At 48.0% G+C, this 18,159-nt stretch overlaps 1 protein-coding gene across 9 annotated transcripts in view; it reads right to left on the bottom strand.

Annotated features, from left to right (window-relative positions):
* FRMPD1 (FERM and PDZ domain containing 1) overlaps window positions 1–18,159 on the bottom strand; it is a 150,991-nt gene that overhangs the window by 75,991 nt on the left and 56,841 nt on the right. The window contains exon 1 of one of the 9 annotated variants that reach the window (XM_072841977.1): window positions 15,532–15,638. The exons of 6 other annotated variants lie outside the window; for them this stretch is intronic. The gene's annotated coding sequence lies outside the window, so the exon portion shown is untranslated. Of the gene's footprint in view, window positions 1–36; window positions 56–15,076; window positions 15,259–15,531; window positions 15,639–18,159 lie in introns of those variants that run through there. 2 more of the 9 variants (XM_072841978.1, XM_072841979.1) reach the window with 2 other exon arrangements.

Here is an 18,159-nt window from a genome sequence, read left to right as displayed (position 1 = left end):
AAGCAGGACATGTTACAGAATGAGAAAACAACTCACCAGTGGAGCAGAGCTGAGGGGAGTCGTCCAAGGAGAGAATCCGGCCCCCCTTCCCGCGCTGGCCCCCCCTGCCTCCCCACACTGCTCCTGGGCTTCCCAGCACACAGCTGTCTTTAAAGAGAAAAGGCCGCCTTCCCAAGATCGTGGACACAGGAATGGGAGTATCAAGTGACCTTCCCATAGCTCGTCAATAAGCCCCCGTAAAGCTGATGACCCAGCCATGTGGGCCGAGCGGGATGGTCCCCGCAGTGGCCCGGGGACCCCCTCTCCTGCAGATCCTGGGCAGCCTCAGCCTTGCCCTCCGCAGGAGTCACTCTCTCCCCCTCAGCACCACAGGCCCAGAAGCCTCCAGATGCCGCTCTTATCTCCCTCAGCCATGTGAACTAGCCCAGAGAGGAAACCCTACAGGTTCTTTGCGGCACCCTGGCTGCTACTGGGCCATGGGCAACAGAGACTGTGACACCTGAGGTGTCCCAAGGTGGCCAGTGTGCAGCTGCAGCGCTGACTGGGTGCCTGCTCCCCAGCTAGGTCTGCCCAGCTGCCTCGGGTTAAAGTGAACGGCATAGCATTAAGTCGATAAGCCTCCCAGGGAGGTAGGTCACCCTTAAACACTTTATCCCCCCTCAACAGATGGGGGAATGACGCCACGGGAAGATTAAATGACCTGCCCGGCCTCACACAACCTGCCGCAGGTGGAGCCCGTGGCGGTCCCAGCCCTGGAGTCGGCTCATGAATGGAGAAAATGCTCTGGAGAAAGCCCTTCCAGCAGTAGGAGGCCTTGTACCCCAGAGGTGAAGAAAGACAAAAGCAGAGAGGTCACCTGCTGAAGACCCTTCCATGGTCCCTCTCTGCCCGTTTCTCCAGATCTCTGTGACAGAAGGACTTTCAACCACAAGGATGGGTGGAACGGGGTGTGGGTGCTGAGAGGACAGAACAGGCCTGCAGGCAGTGAGGGGCCTCGGTGATTGGCACCAGAGGAGGGGTCAGGCCCAGCGGGGTTCTATCCGGGCCCTGGGTCCTGTGCACCCCACAGGGGCAAGTCACTGAGAGATACAAGAATGAACCGGACCATCCCTGCAGTCAAGAAAGGTCACTGAGCAGCGTACCCAAACCCCTAAAATACCAAGTAGAGACTAGAAAGGGCCACAGCAGATGGGCTGCTAGACTTGGATGATGGGAGCTCAGGTGCAGCTGTGGACACAGGAGGGTGCTCTCAGGGCAGGCTCCGTGGAGCGGGGGACCAGGCCACGGAGGGCAGGAGAGTGACACCTGCAGAGCTGGGGAGGACAGAGAAAGTGCACAGAAGGAAGATGGCCCAGGGCTACCCTGAAGACCAGGAAGATGGACGGAAGGACCAAGGAGATGTGCAATAGGGTTGAGGGACTTCTGGTAGGACAGGCAGGTAGAAGCCCTATCACCAAAGGCTTTAAGTGTGGGACTAAGGAGACTGACCTTTGCTCCCGGCCACAGTGCTCAGCCCTGCACCTGCTCACATCAGGCCCCCATTAATGCTGTGGAGCAACATGCAGGAAGGCAATCCCACGTGTGTGAGATGAGTGACAACTGTAGAAAAATATGCCACAAAAAGTGCCTCCACTCTTTTTATCAGTTGGTATCTGGTCAGGACCACTCCTAAGTTTAGATCAACTATCTGAAGCATTTGCTATGTTCTGTCCCAAATGGAGACCATAAGACTTGCCATCGGCTTCTCACCCAAGAACGCTGTGAAAATTAATGATGAGGTAATGTCTGAAATGCTCAGAGCTCTTCAGAGATGTGTGGCAAAAGGCATCACTAGTATTAATATTTAAAGAGACTCTACCCAGCTCTGATCTCTTTTTCTGCAGACTAATGTTACGTCCACAGGATAAGGTGATGCCAGATTGGCGTCTACATAAACCTTTCCAGCAGACAGCACCCAAAGCAGGTGCTTGACCCTAAGCCCCTTTCTTACATGTTGCCGATGGGACCCATGATCCCAATGATTCAGGGCCTGGCTTCTGACGGGTTATCCAGGGCTGCCAGAGAGCAGGGGCAAAATGAACCAGGCGGAAGGCAGAAGAACAAGACAGATTTCAGAAGGTGGTCTTCCTTGAAACTCCAATTTTTTAGCACTCAAGAAAGTCCAGTGAAGACTTCAAGGGGAATCATTTTAGCAAAACCCACATCCTACACCAGTTAACATTTTTAGGTCTAATGCAGTGCCCAAGAAAGGAAGAAATAAGAATGCCTCCTCAGGCTCAATTACAAATGGAGTGGAAAGGATAATTTCAAAAGTTCAAGGGGAAAAACAATCAATCAATTTCCTTCCCCCAAAGCTTTCACGTCTATAAATACACTCACACAAATGGACCCAAGACCACTCTTCCTTATGAAAACACTACCTGTCTGGCATTTGCAAGATAAATGATGTGCCCATCTTGCTTCCAACGCACTGAAGCTCAAAGAATGCCCTCCAGTTGCTTCTCTCTTCTTAAATAACACTCATCCCTGCACCATTATAAAAGTCATACATGAGTCTGGTAGAAAATTTTGAAATTATTCTTCTTTGGAAAGAAGAAAATAAAAATTATCTGCCTCAATCTATAAGTTGCTAATTACCCTTCCAGCCTCTATGTGTGAAAATACATTTTTTCAATGTAATTGGGAACTTTATGTATGTGTTGGCTTATAGTCTGTTTTTTCCCCCTAGAACAATACCTCTTAAACATTTACCTATGTGTTTATTATTGTACAACATTATTTTGCATATCTTATTGATAGGATTGCCATATTTAAAGCTAACACCCTATTGCTGGATATTTGGTCTGTTTTAGCAATGTCTGCATTACAATATTGAAATATATCTTTACATAATACACTGCTAATTATTCTCTTAGGATAATTTCCTAGGAGTGGCGCTGCTGGGTGAAAAACTACACAAGTTTTTACACTCTTAAGATCTAGACAAATTGCCCTTCAGAAGGGCTATTGCAGGCTCCCTCCTTCAGTCATAGAAGAGCTACCTCCCCTAATTGCTCACTGACCCCTACTTTAGTAAGTTTATAAAGGGAATGTTGCCCTTATTTGGGTGTTGCCTTCTTTGATTACTCCAGAAGCAGAGTTTTTCCCAAATGCTCTGTGTCTACAGTGTTGTTGTTGTTTTTCAGAGGCTTTTTTTTTTTTTTTTTTTTTACTGTGTACATTCTATTCATTAGAAAACCAATGTCCTCTTCCCCCTTAAAGGGCGTTCCCCCCGACCCCACCTCGGTGGCTCAGCACCTACCATCCACATTTTCACCTTGGTGCCCTCCACTTCTTTCTCAGCATACATTTCACAATTCCAGCAATTAAGCCAGACACAGAACCCAATGATCAGTTATTCAGCCATCAGTTTATTCACCTGATATCTCCTGGGGTCTGGAATGCTTCAGGAACCATACTGAGAGAGAACTGTAAACAAAACTATGAGAAGCCAGGGGAGGGAGGGTCAATGAGGCCTGAACTTCTGTTCAGGCCTGAACAGAAGTACACTTAAATTGAAAGATACCTCAGAGTTTTATTGATAGATGAAGGGAAAGAGCAGGCTAGGCAGAGGGAATCACATGAGCAAAGGTCCTGAGGCCTGTTGAAGCATCATATAGGAAAGAAATATTTTCATTCTTTTTATAAAATTCCAGTATAGTTAACATACTACTATAACAATAGTTTTCAGTGTGTGATACAGTGATTCCATTGTATACAACACCCAGTCAGTGCTCATCACAAGTGCACTCCTTAATCCCCATCACCTATTTAACCCATCCTCCCACTCATGTCCCCTCTGGTAACCACCAGTTTTTTTCTCTATAGTTAAGAGTCTGTTTCTTGGTTTCTGTCTCTTTTTATCCCCCTTTGCTCATATGTTTTGTTTCTTAAATTCCACATATGAATGAAATTATATGGTATTTGTCTTTCTCTGATTGACTTATTTTGCTTAGCATACTCTCTAGCTCCATCCATGTCATTGCAAATGGCAAGATCTCATTCTTTTATGGCTTAAAAATATTCCCTTGTATATATATACCACATCTTTTATCCATTCATCTACAGATGGACACTTAGGCTACTTCCAAATCTTGGTTATTGTAAATAATGCTACTATAAGCATAGGGATGCATGTATCCCTTTGAATTAGGGTTTTTGTATTGGGGAGTAAATACCCAGAAGTGTAATTGCTGGATCATAGAGTAGTTCTATTTTTAACTTTTTGAGGAATCTCCATACTGTTTTCCACAGTGGATGCACCAGTCTGCATTCCCACAAGAGGGTTCCTTATTCTCCATATCCTCACCAACATTTGCTATTTGTGTTTTTTATTTTAGCCATTCTGACAGGTGTGAGGTGATCTCATTGTGGTTTTGATTTGTATTTCCTTGATAATAAGTGATATTGAGCATCTTTTCATGTGTCTCTTGGTCATCTGGATGTTATTTTCATTCTTAAGACATGAGAATGAGGGGCTGGGGTTGAGAATTAAAAGTTGGCCCTTGCTGAATTCACCTGCTAACCTGTTCTTTTCCCTGCACCTTGACTTTGCTTGAAATCCCTGGCCATTCTCCAATACAGACTCCTCCAAAAACCTTCTTGAGAATCACCCTCACCACCCTCTCTCCAGGCCTCTCTGCCTGGAGCTGAAATCCTGGCACTCACACCAATGTACTCAGCAATCTCGAATGAATAGATGGCTCTGTTTGCTTATTCCTGGGCTAAGTCTTATCAGTCCAGCTGGAAAGAAACTTCTGGATAGTGATATATTCTATCATACCCATAGCCTTTCAACACTGGGCTTAACTTATAATAGGCAACCAGTAAAAGCTAACCAAATTACGTGGGACAGAATAAATACAAGAGAAGGGATGGGAGTGCACAGGTCGTGTGCTTCTAACTATCATCCAGACAGCTGGGAACATTGAGATGGTCTTTGAAAATTAGCTTCTGAACACAATCATGACAAAAAATAGATTAATTCTCTTTAGGCGTGTAATTCTGCATCTGCTTAGACATTTCTCAGTTAGGCACACAAACGATACTTGTTAAACTATGCTGCGTATCCCAAGAGCTTCTGTGCATAAAGGTCAATGTATTCTGGAGATTTGGATTTCTTTTTCTTTGCAGGAAAGCAGGAGGAAGAGAGGAAATAAGGTCCCTAATGCATGTCATCTCTGCTGGGAATTTCCATCTGATAATTCCAATTGAAAGCGAAAATCTTAATGCCACCTGGGAGGAATCAGTCTCCATGATTAATGCCTTCGTGCCAGCAGCAAACATTTCTAGATAATTCTTCCCTGAGGCCGAAGAGCCCATACATTCATCAAGTGACTAGTCTCTCCCTGTTCTGGTTCAGATTCCCCTGGCTCTGGATTCATCCCCTACCAGAGCTTTGAGCACACTGCTTTGCTTGTTTGTCGCCACACTGGGCTGTGACCTCTGCAACAAGACTGGTGACTTTTTCTCCATCCCTATGTGCCCTGGGGCCTAGAACATTCACCCCCCCCCCAAAGTGGATGGTCAATCTATGTTGTGGAATTAAATGCAGGGGCCCTTAAGGACCTTAGAAATAACCCAGTCCGCAGATTAAAAAAAAAAAAAAAGAACTGAGGCAGGGGAAGCAACATCTTCAAATATACACAGAGAGTTAGTTGATAATAATCAGTAGGTGAAAGAGAGGAAGAAATCAAAGATGGTAGCAATGCTTGAGGAATTAGGAGGCTGAAGGGCTTGATGGAACTGGAAAGGATGGAGGGAAACAAAGTTTGGTTTTAGACAGCCTCTAACTCATAGAAGCTGTCCCTCTTCTCCTTGTTAGCCCTTTAGCTAACATAAAAAGGAGATTAACATTTATTGAAAACTTACCATGGTTAGGTAGAAGACAGTGGTTGTGTCTTCCTCATGTCTTCTGTAATTTTAACATTCACAGATGATCCACTAAGTAAGCAAGGAAATAATGTGCCTGAGGTCACGCAGCTAGGAAGCCCAGGTCTCACTGAGTCAAACTCCGGCACTTTGCCTGCTCCCCACTGACTCTCTGATCCTTGTCCTGAGGCTACAGGGGACCAAGGAAGAGCCAGGCAGACTGAGTGAGTGAGTTTACAGGTGGCCTTGGCCATGTCCCAGGACAAGAGACAGCACCTCTAGAGCCTGAATGTTAGGTCTGCAGCCTCCCTGCCTCCCAAAAGTGCAGAGAACAGACACCACTCCATGCTAGCACTTGGTTGACAGGTACCTGCAGAAGCAGGTAAAAGACAGAGAAACACAGAGGCCTTAATATAGCCAGGGTGACCATAAAGAGCAATGAGGGCAGCTGGAGTCAGATGCAAGGCAGGTAGTCATCATAATGACATCTTTCATTTCATCGGTCAGCACTGTATACCAAGTCTGTGCCCAGGACCAGGCATCTTCTCAGTTCTGGACTGAACCAGACTGAGCCCTTGTCTGAGAAGAGCTCATACTCAAGTGGGGGTGTTACATGGAAACACCTCTCAGCCACATGGTCTGGGGAGTTGCTCCTCTAGCCTGGAAAAGACTTCCTAGACAAAGTAGGGCATTTTGATGTGGGGATATTTGTAGGCAGCTCCATCAAGCCTTGTCAAAATGGGAAATCACTCTTTTTAAACCCAGTAAGCAAAATAAGAAGCAGAGTTCTCTCAACTGCTCCCCACCCCCCTTAGGGGTCCAAGCAGTGAAGTTGGAATATCTGCCTTCCAAGCTGATCCTTAAGATCCTTTTCAAACTCAAAGTACAGGTCAGGTCTGGTTGGATGACCAAGAAGGTGGCAATCTAGAGTCCAACTTCTCTATGCCAGTCTCTTCTGGAAGCCTTCCTGGATCTCACTCAAGGCATGCCCAGCCCTCTGCAGGTCTCTGTAACATGCAGCACCCTGCCCCACACTGACTTGCTACCAGCTGTAGATGGGGCAGGACTGTTTGAGTCATCTGTCTCCTCCCTCCTCCCCACCCCCGCATGCCTCTACCCCCTGCACAGACCTTTCTTACCAAAGCATGTCCAACTGAGAGGAGTAGCAGTCAAGAAGCATGCTCTGGGCAAGTGTGAGTCAGTAATCCCAGAGCAGCAGTGACAGCCATGAGCAGAGTCTGGAACTGCTCAATGCTAGACTCACCTAGGCCACCATCCTCCTGCTACTTCTTCCCAGCTTCTCCAAACCCAACCCTCCTGCTTGCCCCAGGCCTTTTTGGTACTTTGGCATGTCAACTGCCAACAAAATGATGCAGACACTCTTTGGGGAAAAGCGTATTTTATTGGTGTTGCCTTTGAGGGGCCTGTAAGCCCGCAGAGGCCAAAGACTCCACTTAAAGGGCCTTGAACTTCTGAGATAGGCTAGCTAAAGGCCAGGAAGACCACACTACAACACACTCTGAAAGCTGTGAAGAAGCATTTCCTGGTTTTTCACAGAAAGAGATATGTACTTGGTCACTGAGAATGTAAATAATTTGCCTCCAGCTCAATGAGCCAATCTCAGACTAAATTAGAAGGAAAACACAAGGACACTCGATCTTCCTCTCTATGTCTCTTCTCTATACAGAGCGCGTTCACTATGGGATCTCCCCTAAGTCTAAGAACTGGTAATGAACATTTTAATAGCACAGCTTCTCCTTCCTATTGATAGAAACTCACTGACTAGCCAGGGCATGCCGGTGAAGACCAAAGGACCAGAAAGACCTGGCCACATCTGCAGAACAGGGCACCTTGGAGCAGCAGCTGCCATGCTAAAGAAAGGAAGACACATGAAACCTCCAAAATAAAGACCTGAAGCTGGGGACCCCGGAGAGCTGGGTTCAAATACAATCCACAGAAGACAGTCACATAAAGAGAAAGTAGAAAGTCAAAGGCCGAATGGTGGCCCCCTAAGAAATATGTCCATGCCCCAATCTCAGGAATCCATAAATCTCACCTTAATTGGAAAAAGGATCTTTGCAGATGTAATTAAGTTAAGAGTGTTCAGGTGAGGATCTTATCCTGGTTTGTCCAGGTGGGCCCTACATGCAATGACAAAGTATCCTTGTAAGAGTGAGGCAGAGCTAGATTTGACACAGACAGAAAGAGGCGTTGCGACTAGAGAGGCAGAGCTGGCAGGGTTTGGCCACGAGTCAAGGAATGCCAGCAGCCACCAGAAGATGGAAGAGGCAAGGAAGAAATTCTTCCTTAGAGCTTCCAGAGGGAGTACAGCCCTGCCTACACCTTGATTTCAGACTTTTGGGCTTTGTTTTTAGTCAGGGTTGCAGTGATTTGTTACTACAGCCGCAGGAGACTAAGACAGTGCCTTAGAAGTTATCAGACTGATGAGGGGTCTGAGTCCCGGAGAGGGGGCTGCCTCACCCAGAGCCACTCCACATCAGCCACTGGTCCCTGACACTCTCCTCTACAGCAACCCCCCCAGGTCTCTCTGACACCAGCATGCATGTGGTTCCCCCAAAAACTCTAGAGGGGCCCACAAGGAACTCAGTTGGGCCTCAGGTTGTGCTAAATGCAAAGACAGACTCTGAAGTGAGGCTGCCATGGTCTTGTACCCCGCCACGCTGGTCAGATCTCACCTGCATGGTCACTATGTCCAATTCTTAGTTCTGTCTTTTTCAGGGAATTGGATAAACTGGGACACTCTAACTGAAGAAGTAAAGACTCGGGGACCTGATCCCTGTCTTTAATTGTCCAAATGGCTTATATGGCTATCATGGGGAAGAAGAAATGGATTTTTATGTGGGGCTTCAAAGGGCAGAATAGAGGCCAACAGTGCAGCCCCAGCCTGTAGGGAGAGTCTAGTTCAGCCCAGTGAAGAACTTTCTAATAATCAGAGCCAATTGACAATGGAATAGAAATGCCTCCAGGACTGGCAGGTCCAAGCAGAAAGAGGCTGGGGTGTGCTAGGGGAATTCCTGCACCAGAAAAGGATATACTTGATCATCTCCGGAGTTCGCAATCCTGTTTGAAAGTCTATGACTGTTCTGTTAGTTAAAATATCCTGTAAAATATTTTGCATGAGCCTGGGCTTTTGGCATATAGACAGGCAGTGCTCTAACTAAGGAACTTACCACACAGCTTTTGTAAAGACAAAAACCCAAAAAATTTAGTACTGTAACTATCCAGAAATGAACTCAGAAAAGAAATAGTTCCTCCTGCTCCTATATACAAATGTCTCTGACACCCAAGAAAGAAGAAAGAGGGAAGGGCACATATCTCCATATGGACATCACCCTTTACCCTGACCAGGAGCCAAGAGCCCATGCCCCAGTACCAAGGGAGCTTTGGGCCTCATCTCCTCCTCCAGGGAAAACCAGAGAAAACAGACTCCATGTTTATTTTAATAAATGCTTTTCCTTTTGCATTCTTCTGAATTCTAGATTTGGAACAAATCAAACAACAAAGCAGTAGCTCAGAAGCTTACCTATGCTAATGCTCAAAACTTAGTCTTGGAGAGGGCTTTTTTGGGGCAAGGGGAAGGATATTGTTATCGCCAGTTGTAACAAATGCTAGCCTACACCCTACATTCTGGATACTCAGAGAACAGGAAGCATAGCATTTCTCATCTGCCTGCACATCTGTCTTCTCTTAAGTCAAAATCTCATCATTGCATCCGGGTGGATTCCTCTGAAGCTCTTTCTGTTCAGAATTTTGAAAATTTGCCATGTTACCTTTTTACTGAAATGGCTGAGCTTCTCAGATCATTCCTCAAGAGAGGTCAAAAGAATAGACTTTCATATTTTTGGATTTGCCACCCTATCTTTTTTAGCCTGTAATTAGTGTCCCCCCCCACCCTTTTTCTAAAAGAACCACTGTTAAGCACACACATCATTTATCAGCCAGCTTATGAAATGATTAGAAGCCGAAACCATTTCTAGCCATGGCAAAAAGGTCTCCAAACATCAGGTGGGTCCCTGAAAATACTGTGTCACTTGAGTGAAATTAACGGCTACTGCCCTCACATTAGTTGGCCAAGCACCAAATAGGGCTTTCCATTGTCCTTCAGGCAGATAGTTCATTATTTTTAAAACTCTCCTATTTGCAGAGCTACATAATGTAATCTGTAGTTAGCAAAACAAATTTAAGACATCATTATTCTATGAATGCATATTAAGTTTGGTGTATATCCTAGACTATAGTAGAAGTAGGGCTACAACAGCTGTGCATAAATCAAAATTTTATATACTGAATAACGTTAAGTTCACAGGCATGATGTTTTTGTGTTTTTCTTTTTAAGATTGTATTTATTTATTCATGAGAGACAGACAGAGAGAGGCAGAGACACAGGCAGAGGGAGAAGCAGGCTCCATGCAGGAAGCCCTACGTGGGATTCAATCCCAGGTCTCCAGGATCATGCCCTGGGCCAAAGGCAGCGCCAAACTGCTGAGCCACTGGGCTGCCCCATGTTGGATATTTGAAAGCTTTCCATACCAGCTTTCTTTTGGTATGGTGAAAAATCCTTTCATAATATAAATAATTATTGATGAGTTTATCTAGCTTTTTTCACAGTATATTTATTAAAAGTTGGCCACATTGGAAAGCTAAATTAAAATTAGACTCCTGTTTGAGTTAACATCAACTCTTCATCAAATGAAGGGCCTACATTTCAAGGCATCAGAATGCCTCAAGTGAGTTCAACTGGGGACCACAAGCCCTGAGCATCAGCATCATGTTTCTGGCATGACTCAAATCATTTCAGATCTCAGGAAAAGCACAGGCTTTTGTCAATCCATTGCAGCAAACACATATCAAGCTTGCACTAGGGCTAGGGTCTATGAGAAGGACTGTGAGGCGGAGGTAAGAGGGACATTGTGTCTGGCCTCCCAGGGACTTCTCAAAGCCATTGCCACATGCATAAGTGACGGCACACAAAATCCTCCACGATTTTTTTAAAATTTTTTCTTTATTTATGATGGTCACACAGAGAGAGAGAGAGGCAGAGACACAGGCAGAGGGAGAAGCAGGCTCCATGCACTGGGAGCCCGATATGGGATTCGATCCCGGGTCTCCAGGATCGCGCCCTGGGCCAAAGGCAGGCGCCAAACCGCTGCGCCACCCAGGGATCCCAATCCTCCACGATTGACAGCAATGGCTTCCCTACGAGATGTACTAAATGCAGGGGAAGAGCAGGGGCAGACGAGAACCCTGGGACGAGGGGGTCTAGAAGACGGCTGCCAGGGCATACAGGGTTTAAGCTGGGCCCTCAGGCGTGGGCAGGATCACCAGGGCTGAGGTACATGAGGCAGAGGAGCCAGATGGAGAGGCAATGGCTGGAGGGATTAAGTGTGGAGGACACGGTGAGGGAGGAGGGGGACTGAGAGAATAAATGGAGACAGCCTTCATGTCTGCGGGCCTGATGACTCTGGACTTCATTATCCACATGCAAGGGATCCACTGAAGGTCTCTGGGCCATACATTAGACAAAACAGAAGTCTGATGTTCAGAGAGGGAATGGAAATGTGGAGACATGTTTGAGGGAGATTTCACAAGTCAAAACGACAGGACTTGGTGAGTGACTGGATTTCAATAAAGAGGGATCCAAGGGAGAGAATAAGGTTGTGGGTGACTATGTAGCATCCCCCACATTGCCCCCACTACCATGGAATTTCCAGGGTGGGAGTGGAAGACTGCTGGCCAGAGAATATCACACAGCAAGTGTGCAAGGCTGGCTTTGGTGCCACTCAGCATGTTTCCCCTCTGCATATCAGTGAGCAATCCAGGGGCACTACTCTTCAGGGTTTACAGTGAGAGGAGATGGAGGAGCGGGGGAGAAGGCGAGGGAGGTAGGGACAGAGAGGAAAGGAAGAAGGGGCAGGAGAGGGAGGGTAAGAAAAGGAGAGAGGAAGGGAAGGAGGGAAAGATACTGAAGGAGGTCTACAGTGAGATGTTCCCAAAGTGGGCAGCAGCTCACCATGCCACTCTAGGCTTGACCATGCTATGGCTGGGTATTCTTCTTTTCAGGATTCCTAAAACATAGCTTTGTATTGAAGGAGCAGAGAACCTGCTCTGGAGTATCCCCATAACTGTAGTGATAATACCCACGCACACAGCCTGTCTGGTCCTAGAACACACAAAGCCTTTCAGGCCTCCAGGTCTTTGCATTTGCTGCCTCGCCCCACCTCCCTCCATCCCCCCACCCCTCTTAATTTAACTTTCATTTGGTGCTTGCTACATACCTGGCACTATTTCAAGTACATTACATATATCAATCCATTTAATCCCCAAACAACTCTATCAAGTAGGGTTATTATGCCCAGTTTACAGTCAAAGAAACTGAAGCCCAGAAGATTAAATAACCTGACAATGGAATATATTTAGTTGTCAGTGGGGCCAGTATTCAAATACAGACACCGTGGCCCAGAGCCTGTGTTCTCACACCAAAGCGACCCTGCCTCTTACTGAGCTGGACTGCATGCCACCCCCACTCCTACCCCCAGCTCTAGTCTGGACTGGCTCCTTGTCTCCTTTAGCTCCCAGTGGTTCAACAGACCTTCCTTTGCCACTCCCATTACCTTCTCTCACTTTACCCTGCTTGTTTCCTTCCCAGCTCTTAGCCAATTTGTAATTATTTATATGTTTACTTGTTTACTATGTTCCTCTAATTAGAATATAAACTCCAGGAAGGCAGGGATCTTCCCTTTTGTTCCAGTATATTCCTGGGGCACCTAGAATCATTCTTTGGCACAGAGAAGGTGTTCTGTGAATAAGTGTTCCATGAACAAATGAAGGGCGGTAGAATGACTGCCATGTGGTGGACACAGATTCACAAAGTATTGCAGTGTCCTTCTTCACCCTCCTGTCCTATTCTCCGTCCTTGGCTACTACAAATCCCCAGCAACCCACACTAAGGCAGATGGGAGCTGGTGCCCGGTTCCCAGCATATATGGACAATGCTGATATATTTATAACTGTGTCTGACTGTCAAATCCCCCCACCTAGGTCCTTGAGCACATAGTGATAAGCTTATGGGAGGCAGGGATTGCGTGTTCTGATTAACTTCTCTGTGGCCTCCCACCACCTAACAGTATTTACAGAGCATTGTCTGCTGTTGATGTCAGCGTCTGATCTGAGCACCCCCAAATGACAAAAAGCCCCTGCCCTTGCATTGTCACAAGAACTCCAGTCTGATGGTGAGGTTCCAAGTCAATACCTATGCTAAAACAAAAGACACCATTCATTCACTTTATTGGTGTCTAGCAACACTTATGGAGCTTGCCCATGAACACTCTAATAAAAGGCACGATTATCAAGTGTCTATCATTATACAAACACTCTGTTAGGCACTTTATACATGATCTCATTTAACCTTGTATATTTGGAATTATAATTCCCCTTCTGCAAATGTGAAAAGTGAGGTTCAGAGGCCCAATATCCCCCAAATCAGTGTGGATTCAAGCCCAGGTTCAGAGCCTCCTGCACCCCACGGTGCTCCACTCTGTGCTCTGCCTTCCCCTCACTTCCACTTGACCCACTGTTCTCCATTTGGGCCCTGAGTTCTCCTGACCCTGTACCTTTGCTCACACCAGTTCCTTGACCTAAAATGGCCTTTCCACTTTCCACCACCTGTTGAAATCCTCTTCCTCCTTCCACCTTCCAAGACACAGTCTTCCCCATTAACTCCAGTTAAAATCCACACTCCTCAGTGTTCCCAGAGGTCCCCCAGGAATACTCCCAGAATGGCCTGTGGTATGTTCCTCCTTCTTCCTCACTAGACCCTGAGCTCCTTGAGGGAAGGGCCTATTGGTGTTTTTCCTATTTGTTTCCTCCCGAAGGAGTGGTGAGAAAGCACTTGCCGAACCGAACCATTGAAGAAGGAAGAGGGAAGTGACTGGTGGCATTCTAATGCATCTGAGCTATCAGGGGCTCTGGACAAATGAGCTTCCACTACAGAGCATGGCTGGGAAAAGGCAAACATATGTACCACAACTCTGCTATTTTCCTGCCCTGGTCACAAAGGGCACTATTACTAGTTTTCTGATTTCATTAAGCTTGAAACTTAAAACCAGGAAGTCTAGGAAGGAAATAAAATAATAAAATCACTTCCATAAGAACCCTTTCACAGTAGCAGATTTCACTCACACACTGGGGAGACGCTAATTGCAGCACAAGGGGGACAGGAGATTGGGCAAAAGCACAAAGCTCACTTTGAAGGACATGGGTTAACTACCTCATGCTTGTTCTCCTGCATGAGAGAGTTCTCCTTCTGGCTGCACCAGAACGCACCTGTTCCAGAAAATAGGTACTTGCCAAACTGTAGGCCTCTCCAACCATGCCTATGTTGAACACACACCAAAAAGTACTTGATTTAGAGTGTTTTTCTACATCATCTTGACTGGAAAACATCACTTTAGGCTAGGAACAGGTAGATATTGGCCTCTATGTCAGGACCCCTACAATGGTGCTTTATTTTTTTTTCTTCAAATTATTTTGAGGTTTTAACAAAAATAACCAACTCACAGACAGAAACGCTTCCTGATCTATAAGCCACTCTGAAAACAAATCATTATGCTGTTGAATATTTTATGATGGTCCAAAGCACTGAAGGAGGGAAGGGCAGCATTCACCAATCCTTGCCATGTCTATTTCGAGACTCCCAAAGCATACTGCAAATGCTGCCTTTATTTCCCATTTGCAAGTGCTATAGGTGGATGTTCCAAAACTGTGAAAGAGTTCCAAACTGACCCTAAATAGAGAGACCTGGAAGACTCTACTTCTCCAGAGTTTACAGCGGAAGGACCACAACCATCATCTAGTGCACATTCCTCCCTCCCCACTTCGTGGGCGGCAAAACCAGCGGGGGGGGGGGGGGGGACTTGCCCAAGGTCACACAGTCCGTGGGTGGCAGAGGGGTCACCAAAACCCAGAGCCCGGACTCCTAGCTCTGGGAGCACCCTCTATTCCCAGAGACTGACTCAACAACCCTCCTGCAGCTCAGCCCAAACTGCTGCTGGTTAGCAACGTGATGGCCCACCCCGCCCCAGATTGACTTCAGTGGGTTCTATCCCCGAGCCCTGGAGCTGAGACACTCAGGGATGCCCCGACTCACAAAATGGCAACACCGGCATGCACTTCAGATGATCATCCCTGGCGAACCCCTCCTGGTCCAGGCGTGGCTGTCCAGACGGGGCAGGGCTGGCTAGTCCGAGGTCACTCAGAAAGTTGGCGCTGGCCGCGGCCGCACCTGAACCCAGGTCTCCCGCCTCCCGGTTTGTCGCTCTTTGCAGATCTCAAAAACTTAAGCAACACACTGATACTGTGAGAAATTTAACCGTTGCAGGCCCTGAGCGAGTCCGCGGGCGCGTCTCCCACAGGGATGGGGACACGAGGGCTGGAGGCGGGCGCGGGTCACCCGGGGCCGGCGGTGCAAACGGAGCGCAGGGCGGAGGGCGGCGCGGAGGAAGCCGAGGAACAGGCGGCCAGAGGCTCGGGCAGGCGCAGGCCCGGGGCGTGGGGACCGTCAGTGCCCCCCAAAACTTTGCGGCGCCGGGACCTCGCCCTTACCTGCAGAGGAGGCACCGGCCGCGCGGACGCGGACCCGGAGAGCTGACGCTTTCGGCGAGGGGCGGCCCCGCCCGGCGGCGGGCACGGACGCGGGCAAGGCTCGGGCAGCGGCTCGGCTCGGGCTCGGCTCGGGCTCCGCCTCCCGCGCCGCGGCTGCAGCCGGAGGTGGGGGGGGCGCGGGGGCGCAGGGCCCGGCCGCGCCCGCGCCGTCTGGCCGCGGCAGGTGCTGAGGCTGCAGCTGCGGGTTCGCCAGCTGCCGGCGCCGCGACCCTCGCCCCGGGGGAGGAGCCCCGCGCGCCGCCTCCGCGGGCCCCGGAGGTCCCGGCCCGCCGCAGTGGGCGGTCCCGCTCCCACCCGGGCCCTGCCTCCGCCGGCCTTCGGCGGCTCCCCACCTGGGCACGCAGCGTCCGCGGAGTACCCACGGGGAGACTGAGGCCAGGAGAGGGTAGGGGCTCCCCAAGGTCACCCAGCCCCGCGGCGTTCCAGAACTGTAACCTAGTCTCCAGGCACGGCCTTCTCACCCCACCCTTCTCCTGGCTGTCATACTCCAAGGCCTCTCTGAAGAACTCCAGCTATGTAGGACTCTGAGGGATGCAAGTGACCCCCAACTTCCCTGCTCTTTCCTTCTTGGTCGCTTCGAGGGCTCCTCAAACCCCAAAGCCCTAAAATGCTGGGGTGCCCCGGGACTCTGCACTCAGCCCTCTTCAGACTCCCTGGGCCATCTTAACGACTCCTCTGGCTCCGGTCCTACCACCTCTCTATCCTTCCCAAATGCATACCTCTGTCCAAGACCTCTTTTCTTTGCTGAAACATCTGTTCCACGCCTACTGGATCCCCGCCCCATGTTAGATACTGGAGATACAGCTTCGAATTAAACGTTCTCCCTGCCCTCTGGAATGTACTGTCTAATGGGCTGTTAATACAGGGCACTTCTTGTGATCCCAGGGTGCCGTCGCTGGGCAGCTACATTGTCTGAGCCAGGGAAGAAGGCCTCCTCTCTACAGAAACCTAGAAAGACCAAGGAGCTTGGCCAGTGAAAGGGAGGAGTGTGGAGAGAGCTTTCTAGGCAGAGGCCACAGGAACAAAGACCCCAAAATGAGAGCATCCCAATGAGGGAAGGACAGAAGCTGAGAGCTGAAGGAGAGGTACACGGAGTTCTGAGTAGGGAAGGGGCACCATCAGGTTGGTATGTTAGATCGTTCTGGTGATGGAATGAAGCACAAATGTAAGTTAATAAATGTGTCCTTCATCAAAAAAACAAAAACAGCATCGCAGCCATTGGAGCCTACCTGGCCCAGGTGAAGAACAGCACTCCAGCACCTACCTCTTCTCTTTTACTTCCAAATCCAGGCCTCTTTTCCAAACCTCTCTCCTCAGAGGCTGTCTTTGAAAGGCCTCCTAACCAATCTGCAACATCTCTTTTCTCTCAGTGCCTCAAAGATCTCTTTTCTCTCGGTGCCCCAGCTCCTCTGCCACCCAGATCCAGGCTGAGTTAGCCCTTTATTCTTTGGGGTCTGCTTCCCCACCCGTCTCCACTCTAGACACAGTGTACCAAATTCTGCCTTTGGATAAGCACCATTAGGGAAAAAATGGATAAAAAAGTGAAAAGTTCTCAAGCCACTATGGAAAGAAAGTAAGCCTCCAAAAAATTCAAGTGTTGTACCTGTCCACATTATTACAACTCCAGTGCATCTACAATGATCTCTAGAGTTTAGTTTTTTTAATTGTGTGTTATAAATAAAGATTAATAACCAAATTACTCTCCCTAAAGCAAATTATTATGGACTAAGGGAGGCACCTGGCAGAAAGGAAAATAAGAACTCAACCCTCTTGGCCAGTGTGTATAGATTTTGCCCATGGAATTTTTTCCTTTCCGTCTCTGTGTCCTAGCTGCCAATGCCAGAAGCATCTGCTTTTTCAGGAGATTTAATGGGTAAACAATTTTACCTTTTGACTCCTGGGTCCCCACTCTGCCCAGGTTCCCATTCTGATTGCTCTTCTCCTTCAGCCTTCCTTGTCTGCTGGCTGTTTAAATGTCAATGCTCCTCATGTCCCTTCTTGATCTCTTTTACCTCTTCCCTCTCACTGAGCAATTCTATCAGATGCATGGCTTCATCCTTCTTCTGTGCTCCAAACCCAGAAACCTAATTGCCAGCTGGACATCTCCTGAATCCTCTTCAGGTGCCCCAGTCTCAAAAGAGCCACAACTAAACCACAACTTTCCCCCTAAACTGCCCCTTCTGCATTGCTTCCATATCTCTAATGGTAGTGGCACTTAAACCTAAACCAGGGGGGATTTCTAGACTCTTCCTTCTTCCTGGCCCTCATTATCTTACTGGTAGCTAAGTCCAGTCAACACTGTTTCCATAACACATCTTATCCATGTCTCCTCCTCTTCATCTTGCTTGCTGCCTGTGCCTTACTTAGGTGAGGCCTCACCATCAAAGCTGAAGTCTATGCCTCTAGTCTAGTCTATTTGCAATTCCTCTTCCACATGCTGCCAGGGATCTTTTCAAATCACAAATCTGGCAAGTCACTCTCCTGCTTGAGAGACCTTCATTGTCTCTTCTCGACCCTGTGATAAAATCCTAAGTGCTTAGCGTGGCATGAAGCCCTCAGTAATCTGAC

The sequence above is a fragment of the Canis lupus genome, chromosome 10 (assembly GCF_048164855.1).
Source record: "Canis lupus baileyi chromosome 10, mCanLup2.hap1, whole genome shotgun sequence".
Lineage (NCBI taxonomy): Eukaryota > Metazoa > Chordata > Mammalia > Carnivora > Canidae > Canis > Canis lupus.
The sequence above is the reverse complement of the archived record's forward strand: the minus strand, read 5'-3'. Positions and strand labels throughout refer to the sequence as shown.